This window comes from Acomys russatus, chromosome 29 (genome assembly GCF_903995435.1).
Source record: "Acomys russatus chromosome 29, mAcoRus1.1, whole genome shotgun sequence".
In the NCBI taxonomy this organism is placed as follows: domain Eukaryota; kingdom Metazoa; phylum Chordata; class Mammalia; order Rodentia; family Muridae; genus Acomys; species Acomys russatus.
Window position 1 is genome coordinate 32880929 of NC_067165.1, and position 8934 is coordinate 32889862.

Sequence of the window (8934 nt, forward strand, 5' to 3'; positions counted from 1 at the left end):
GTAGTCCAGATCTCTTCCCTTTTCCATTTTTGTTGATCTAAATCTGTTGAAGAAAGACATTTATATCCCTCTCTGATTCAATCTTTCTCTGGTTCCTTGGTTCAAAGTCTCCAGGAAATGATCCATGCTCACTGTTGCTATGATCGAATACACTGACAAAAATAACTTCTGGGAGAAATGATTTTTTTTTTTTTTTTTTTTAAAGCACAGTTCAATGGTACAGCCCGTCATCGTGGGAAATTCAAGGCAGTCAGAGCTAGAAGTAGCTGGTTACACCCACTCAAACTGGGAAATTAGAGGGACAAATGTGTGCCTGCTATGCCTGTTTGATACAGCCCAGGGTCCCCTGCCTAGGAATGGTTGCACTCACAATCACGATGGGTTTCTCCCATATCAATCTACATAGTCAAGATAATCACTGGCCCATCTCCTCAGGGAGTCTAGATGCTGGCAGGCTGACTACAGCACTAACCATCACAGTAGTGAGGGGGAACAGAACACGTGTTGTTTTGATGTAAGGACTGTTTAACGCAAACAGTGACGGAGAGTCCATAGATTTAGGCAGAGAGCTCTTGGACTCTCCTTATCAGACCAGCAAGGTATACATTTCCTTTTGAGGGTGTAGCACCTTTCCTCATGTCCTGTTGAAGTTGGCCATGGACATCAAGATGACTTTGCACAAATAAACCTTACCTTAAAAGCACTCATCTGTTATATATATGAATTTCCTAGCGATTCACCATCCCTTGAAACCCAAACTTCTCTTTATTAAAGTTATCACTTTATTTCACATTTACAAGAATGGACCGACACACACACACACACACACACACACACACACACACACACACACAGTGTGTATTTCCACTGCTAATCTTCCCTTTGCTAGTTCAATTTTTCTGGCCTCATGGTGACCCAACATAAGAGGGTAAAGAACATTGTCTCTCCAACAGAGGCTTAAAATGTCCCATCAACCTTCCAATGACCAAGAATTAAAAATAAAACCTCATATTAATAGAAAAAAATGACTATATAATTCCAAACACATTACAGGGCAGAGGTATGCTGAATGGAAGGCAGGCAGACGGCACCATCGCCATGGCTGTGTATGGGGGCTCTGAGTCTCATGGGCAGGATTGTCAGCGCTGGGCTCTCCTGACTTCCTGGCTGTAGAATCTTGAGCGCAAGTGGCTGGCAGTCTGCAAACCTCCAAACCGAAGAAGAGGAATTACATGTCTGTCCCCACCAGTTCCAAAAGAGGATGGTGAAATGGAGTATGTCTTACAGCACAGTGGCCTGTGTGCAACCCAGCCTCTGTGGCCATCATCATTATCATCAGCATTGGAAGTGATGGCTGATGTGTTTTTATTGACACTTTCATGGCTGTGTCCTTCTGTCCTTCCCCAGGGCTCATTGTCCCCCAGGGCAACTTATTTGAACTCTGTGATTACCGATCCAGCAGGCTACGGAGAAGTGATCTCTCTGCTGTCACTGTGACCTGGGGAGGCAAAGGTAGTTCACGGATGCCACCAGCATGTACCACTCTTCCTGGGACAGCACTGAGGCACTGTCCTGGTCCCTTGAGTTGCCCTGTATGTTGGCTACAGGGACCCAGCTTGGATTGCTTGGACTGGCCCTTCCTCCAGGGTCAGAGAGCCTGTTTTGGGTCCCACCTCCATCACAAATTCTAGTGCAACCATCCCTGAGACTCTTTCATCTCTCAGGTTCCCTCTCAGTCAAGTGGGCTCCTAGGAGATTCAGTCTGGCTCTGAACACTTGGGAAAACACAACCCTAAGAGCTGAGACTTTTCCACACTGGAATAAACCTTTGGAATACCCCATGTTCCACAGGGCGGCAGGCCTGTCCAGGCCGAGCCATGGTCTGGAAGCTAATGACAAGCTTGTACATTACAGCCCACAGTAAACCTCAGTAAGCTCCCGCCCAGCAGCTGGCTCACTTTGATTCATGGGAAACCAGTCGTGCAACATTCTGAACTTACCAGATCAGCAGTTCAAGACTGATGACTCAATGAATTTTTGACACTGAAAAAACAAAAACAAAAAAAACAAAAAAAACCCCCCAAAAAACAAACAATCCTCAGAGTCTCTGAGTTGGGTGCTCAGACTTGACAAGTGGCTTGGCTCATCTCCAGACTCTCCCTCTTTGCACAAATAAGTGACTGAAATGCAATCTTTCTCCTTCTACGAGTCTTCTCATGTTCTCGTAAGCTCCTTGCTGGGGTAGGAAGAGAGCAGTGAGTTGGTAGCTGTAGATCAGTGCAGGGGGATTACCTGATGACTCAAAACCGTTTAGAAAGGGTAATTAAAATAAAATAAAATAAAATGAAAAAGCTGGGCGTGGTGGCAGACGTCTTTAATCCTAGCACTCGGGAGGCAGAGGCAGGCACGAACAAAAAACCAACCAAAAAAAAAAAAAAAAGGGTAAAAAAGGGCTGGTGAGACAAGTTAGCCTATAAATCACTTGCTGCATGTTCACAGTGGTGAACAGCTGTGACCAAGGCTGAGGAGGTAGGGGATGTGTAGATACCTGGTGCTGGCTAGCTAGTTGGTATAACTGAACTGATGACATCTAGATTTGGTGAGAGCTCCCAGCATCACTCTCTGGCCTCGTATGCATATGCACACATGGGAACATGCACGTGTGTGCCTGTGCACTCGTACTTGCACACACACACACACACACACACACACACACACACAGCGGCAATTATAGATATGTACTCAGTTTTAAAGGCAGAAATGTGAAGATCATGTTGTAAGATACTGTTCTATCATAACCGATGATGAAAGGTATAAATAAACTCGTAAAGGTAAGAGGATGAGGTGTACCTGTGGGGTGGATGCTGGTCATGGTGTCTTCTATATTCATGGTCAGGATACGCCTCCTACACCTTGACCCCTGGGCCATGTCCCAGTTTCAGAGATCTGAAAACTTAGCGCCAGCATCGCAAGTTGACGTAGGTCCAGATGTTCTCAGTATACTCAGGAGTATATGTTAGCGTCAGATGGGCTCTGCCCACCTTTTTGACTGGGAGCGGCAGAATAGTATGCCATGTATGTGACCTATATTTCTTTCTAAGACTTGTCCCTTCCCCCCACCCCCACGTGTCCACATCTGACCACAGATTTCCAAGGCTACAGATCACCTGGGTGTCTGGTCGTTCTGAAATGGGCTTTCTGCCTGTGTATCCCTAGGACAGCCTTAAACTCTCCCAGGCTCCACCTAGGCTGAGATTCCACCCCCACAGGTCAAGGGTGGGAGGCTGAACTGGGCTCCCAAGCAAGGTGGCTTTCCTGATCCAGAGCCTATAGCTCCGTGCTAGAGACAGGTGCTCGCTAGGGAACACAAACCAGGTCTTTCATGTCCACCTGGATGCGACTCTGCTTCTGTGGACGTGGGGCCCAGGGCTCCTTGGCAAGCCTTCACCTTCCTGCTCAAACAGTCTCTTGGTTCAAGGCAAATCTTCTTCATTCAGCCTCATGTTTCCTCACAAAGGGAGTACTTGCCTGTTAAGAGTCACTCCCTGCACTAGCATAACTCTCCGGAGGGACACACTGAGTCCAGCCAAGCCTGGCACAGCAAGATACTTCTGTAAGCATGTATTATAGGATTAACCATGGCGGGGCAGGGAGGGGGGGTACTGTGGGGGGTGGGTGGGGTGGAAATGACAGTAGGAGAGCAGAAGAGGAAGGAGGACCCCTGCTGGGGAGGATGGAGATGACATGCTTTTTTGGAAGAAGCCCTGGAGCAGAGGACTTTGGCTGGTGAGGCAGAGCTGGTGCACTGGGCCTGGTACACCACACAGGCAAAGGGCGATGAAGTGTGGCAGTGGGCAGCCTTTGGGACAAGCTGTAGGCCTGTTTGCCTGGTGTTTAACTCAAGTTTCCCTGCAGGTGCTCCCTCCCTCACAACTGTGACTTCTTCCTCCTGGCATGTGTTGGGGTCAAGTGTCTGTGCTCTCTGCCCACACGCACAGCACCAAGTCCTATGTGTCACTGCCCTTTGATGGTGGAATTATATGTGACTTTATGACTTAGTCGATCCAACAACAAATCAGCAATGTCTATCAAAAGAAGTCTATCGATAGACTCCAGACCATGAGGCCCTTCAAGATGCCGCTGAGACAGCAGATCCTGTGTTGCATGGGGTTTTCTGTTTTACACAGTATTTTTATGTCTTAGTGTAAAGTGCATTCCAGTTGGACGTAATGGCTCCCACCTGTAATCCTAGCCTGGTTTACATGTCAAATTCCAGGCCATTTGGGGCTATATATATATCGAGACCCTGCTCCCCGAGCCACCAACACATAAAGAAAGAGGGATAGAAAGAAGGAAAGACAAGACAGACAAACAGTCATGCAGAAAGAAAGGAGAGAGGAAGGGAGAGAGGGAAGAAGGAAGGGCAAGACAAGAAGAAAGAAACAAAGAAGCAAAGAAAGAAAGGAAGGAAGGAAGGAAGGAAGGAAAAGAAAGGTTAGAGGTCAGACGATGGTGGCGAGTGCCTTTAATTCAAGCACTCCGAGGCAGAAGGAGGCAGATGTCTGAGTTTGAGGCCAGTCTGGTCTACAGAGTGAGTTCCAGGACAGCCAAGGCTACACAGAGAAACCTTCCTTCAAAACAGACACACACACATACACACACATACACACACACACACACACACACATACACACACACACACATACACACACACATACACACACACACATACACACACACATACACACACACATACACACACACATACACATACACACACACATACACACACACACATACACACACACATACACACACACACATACACACACATACACACACACATACACACACACATACACACACATACACACACACACACACACACACACACACACACGATGGGGGTGTGGGGGGTGGGAGTGGGGCAGTCATCAGGTCCATCCAGCCTAACATGACCTGTGGGACAGAGCAGCATGATCTCTCGTGGACTGAGAAATATTCCAGTTCAGGTCCTTCTGGCCCAAGTCATGACCAGGACGGAGAGTCCCCGCTGCTGTTCCATTGCAAAGCAAGGGAACAAGTACAGTTCTGATAGCTAAAGCCAGAGTGTGTGACAGCTCCACAGCAGAGAACAAGTCACACAGCCAAGCATCTATGAAACAGGATGGTGTAGGTTTGATCTAACCATTTCCAAACAGCTGCACCCCTGGAGGCTCTGGCGCCCTCTCACCTGTGCACCCGTGTCCCACCTAGGCAGCAAGAAAACATACATGCCCCATGTGGGGCTTGAGTAAAAAATTTAAGCCTCAAACTTATGGTTTCTTCTTAGAAGATTTATGTAAGATTCTATAAACCCTCCTATCCCATGTTTTTGTATTTCACTAGAGAGCTTTGTGGCACCAATTATTTTGCTGGCCAAGGACTGTGTGCTTGAATGGGGTATACATACCAAATCCTGCTTGAGACCTGCAGGCTATGGAAAAATCCATGTGTCTTTTACCACAGAAATCCAGTCATAGCTGGGCGGTGGTGGCTCACTCCTTTACTCCCAACACTCCAGAGGAGGTAGAGGCAGGTGGATCTTTGAGTTTGAAGACAGCTTGGTCTACAGACCTAGCTCCAGGATAGATAGCTACACAGAGTAACCCTGTCTTGGAAAAAAAAAAAAAAAGCCAAGAAAGAGTTACAGCCATAAATGCATGTTAATAGTAAGAAAAACCAATTCCAGATAGTCCTGAAGCAAGCCAGAAAGCCTCCCTTCAGGTTCTGTTCCTTAGGAACTTCAGCTAATAACAAAATCTACGCCATCCAGGGGCATAAGATGTGGGTGCTCGGGCCTAGGCACCATCCTGCATGGTGGCACTCAATATGCCTGCCACCACTCTGTAATGCCACATGGATCAGCATCCTCAGGCCAGCTTGCCATGTCACATGTCATATTTTGCAGAAGCTCCTCCCTGAACACCCCCCATCTCTGTCTCTCTGAGCTTAAAAATACACCTGGAGCCGGGCGGTGGTGGCACACGCCTTTAATCCCAGCACTTGGGAGGCAGAGATAGGTGGATCTCTGTGAGTTCGAGGTCAGCCTGGTCTACAAAGGGAGTCCAGGACAGCCAAGACTACACAGAGAAACCCTGTCTCCAAAAACAAAAACATAAAACAAAAATGCCTGGGTCCAGTGAGGACCAACCTGTGACAGCAGGTCTGAGCTGTGGGCAGATTTGACTTCATGACCTTCCAGGTGCAAAGTGAGAACATCTACAACTTCCCTTCTGTTTCCTAGACACACTACACAGAACCCCCCCCCCCCCCCCCCCCCCCCCCCCCCGCGCAAACCCAGTGCTCTGCAGGGAAAGGAACTCTGGGAAGCACAGCTTAGGCTCAGTTTACCACAACCACCCTGATGGAAACAAAACGAGTCTTCCTCCAGACTTGCTGCGAGACCCGGCCCTAGCTCCCAGCTTCTGAGGCAGGCAGATACCATCTGCTTCAGCTTCAGCCATCAGGCAGCTGACTGCTTCCTTCTTACCCAACTTCCTGGGAACCTGTGTGGCCTCCGGCAAAGCACTCCATCTCCCTGAACGTCTGGTGGCACTGTCACTGTGCAAAGAGACCATCTGCCTATCATGCAGGTGCTTGGGCTAGGCAGCATCCTGCATGACGGAGCTCAGTATGTCTGCCACCACACTAGCTTGGCTCAGCTATGTCCTCCCCTCCTCAGTCACCACTAGAAGCCTTCTCCTTTGTTTCCTTTTCAGTCTAGGGATACCTATGAGCATGTAAACACACACACACACACACACACACACACACACACACACACACACACACACTGGCATCCATATGTAGATAGATTTGGCCTATGTTGGTGTCACATTTGGGTCCAAAACCTAATTTCAGATGCTGGCACAGTTCCCATGGTCCCAGGGGCCCTTCATGGTTTCCACTGACCTTTACACCCTGCGCATTTCCATATCTCTTAAAGGAGAACCACGACATTTCAGGGACTTGGCTTCTGTAATGGTGCTTCTGCTAGGGAGTTGGAAGGTTGAGCATGAGAAGGTTTCTTTACAGGCTTGGGGCTCACTCAGCTCTCTGCTTCCTCAGAGCTGTTCACAGCAGTGAAGGTGAGCCCCTGGGTGCTGCTCCATGGGGGCACCTCCCCCTCCCCCAGACTAACCACCTCTGGAATTCAAATAGGAAGTTAGAGCAGAGAAGAAAAGTCTCTCTGTCTCTCTGTTTTGTTTTTTGTTTTTTGTTTTTCCAAGACGGGGTCTCTCTGTGTGGCCTTGGTTATCCTGGATTTACTTTGTAGACCAGGCTGATCTCGAACTCACATCAATCTGCCTGCCTCTGCCTCCCGAGTGGTGGGATTAAAGATGTGCACCACCATGGTCGGCTTGCGGCTGGCTCTTGGTTTAAGTCCAGGGGTGTCTCCTGGAGCGGAGGGGGCGGGGGGTTCACTGAACGTGCTTCATCCTGCTCTCTCCCTTATGTGCATGGGGGCAGCGTGTCATGGTGGGCAGAGTGAAGGCTTAGCATCAGATCTTTAGGTCTGGATCTGTGCTGGTGTTGATGCACCGTGTGCTCTGACATCAGTCTTGCAGCCTCTCCTGGCCCTAGCGGATACATAGAGGTTCCGCACGGTCCCTGCCAACTCAAAGCCTCCATGTTGCTTTGCTGTTTTCCTAACCTCACAGCATCCCTGGCCTGGCTGAACTTCTTTAGATACAGGGGGCACAGAGCCAAGAGGCTCAGAGAGAGAGAGAGAGAGGCCTGACCACCTGCCTTTCTGTAGAATTTACCAACAACGCTGCGCCTAGCCTTCCCCTGCCCCTGACAGGACAAGAGAAGCAGGATCCAGGGTCTCTTCATGCGTCGCAACAGAAGACACCAGGCATAAGAGGGATACGTCTGAGTCCTGCACAAACCCACTCAAGGCTGAACCTGGCATACGGTTCTGATTTTTGAAAAAACAATTTTTTCAATGTGTGTGGATATATGTGTTTATGTTCACATGAATGCGTGCGTGTGTGCGTGTGTGCATGTGTGTGTGTGTGTGTGTGCGCGTGCGTGTGCGTGCGTGTGTGTGTGTGTGCGCGTGCGTGTGTGCATGTGTGCGTGTGTGCATGTGTGTGTGTGTGCGCGTGCGTGTGCGCGCGCGCGCGCGCGTGTGTGTGTGTATGTGTGTGTGTGTGTGTGTAACATCTTCAGGTGTCATTCCTCAGATGCGGCCCTCCTTCTTGTTTGGTACTGTCATTGCAGTTTGTTTTGTTTGGCCTGGATCTAACTAGATAAGCCTGGGGGAAGGCTGGCTGGCTACTTACCTGGGAATCTGCCTGTCTCACGTCCCAACCACTAAGATTACAAGCACATGCTGCCATGCCACCTGTTTTTGACATGCGTTCTGGAGAGCCAGTCCAGGTTTTCATGCTTGCTCAAAGCAGGCTGTTTACCAACTGACCGTCTCCCCAGGCCTCCCCTCCCCCGCCCTGATTTTGTAATTTTCATGTGTGAAACCCTCATGTGAAGCCCACCCTGGCATTGTTTAAATATAGGTCCTAACGTACAACAACAGGTGTGAATTGGGAGTGATCTCATATCATTACTTTATTTAGAAAATGATCAAACACTAAAGGTCTCTAAGTATAGACGCCATGCATCCCGCGCATATTTTGGAGATTGTGTGTGGAGAAGCCTAGACCCTTCCTTTATGGTTAGACACATCTCTTCTTCTGGTCATATGAAAAAGCTCTCTCTTTTATAAAGTGAGAGATGAGTTGGGAATTTTCAATGCACTTAACTTGGTGAAAAATAAATTGGCAGTCATTCTGCCACTAGTCTGTACTTCCAGCCCCTTGAATCTTATTTAAACCAGTTTTCCCCACTCAGTAACATCCCAGAACCCCAGCATCCCTGTATCTGCACCAC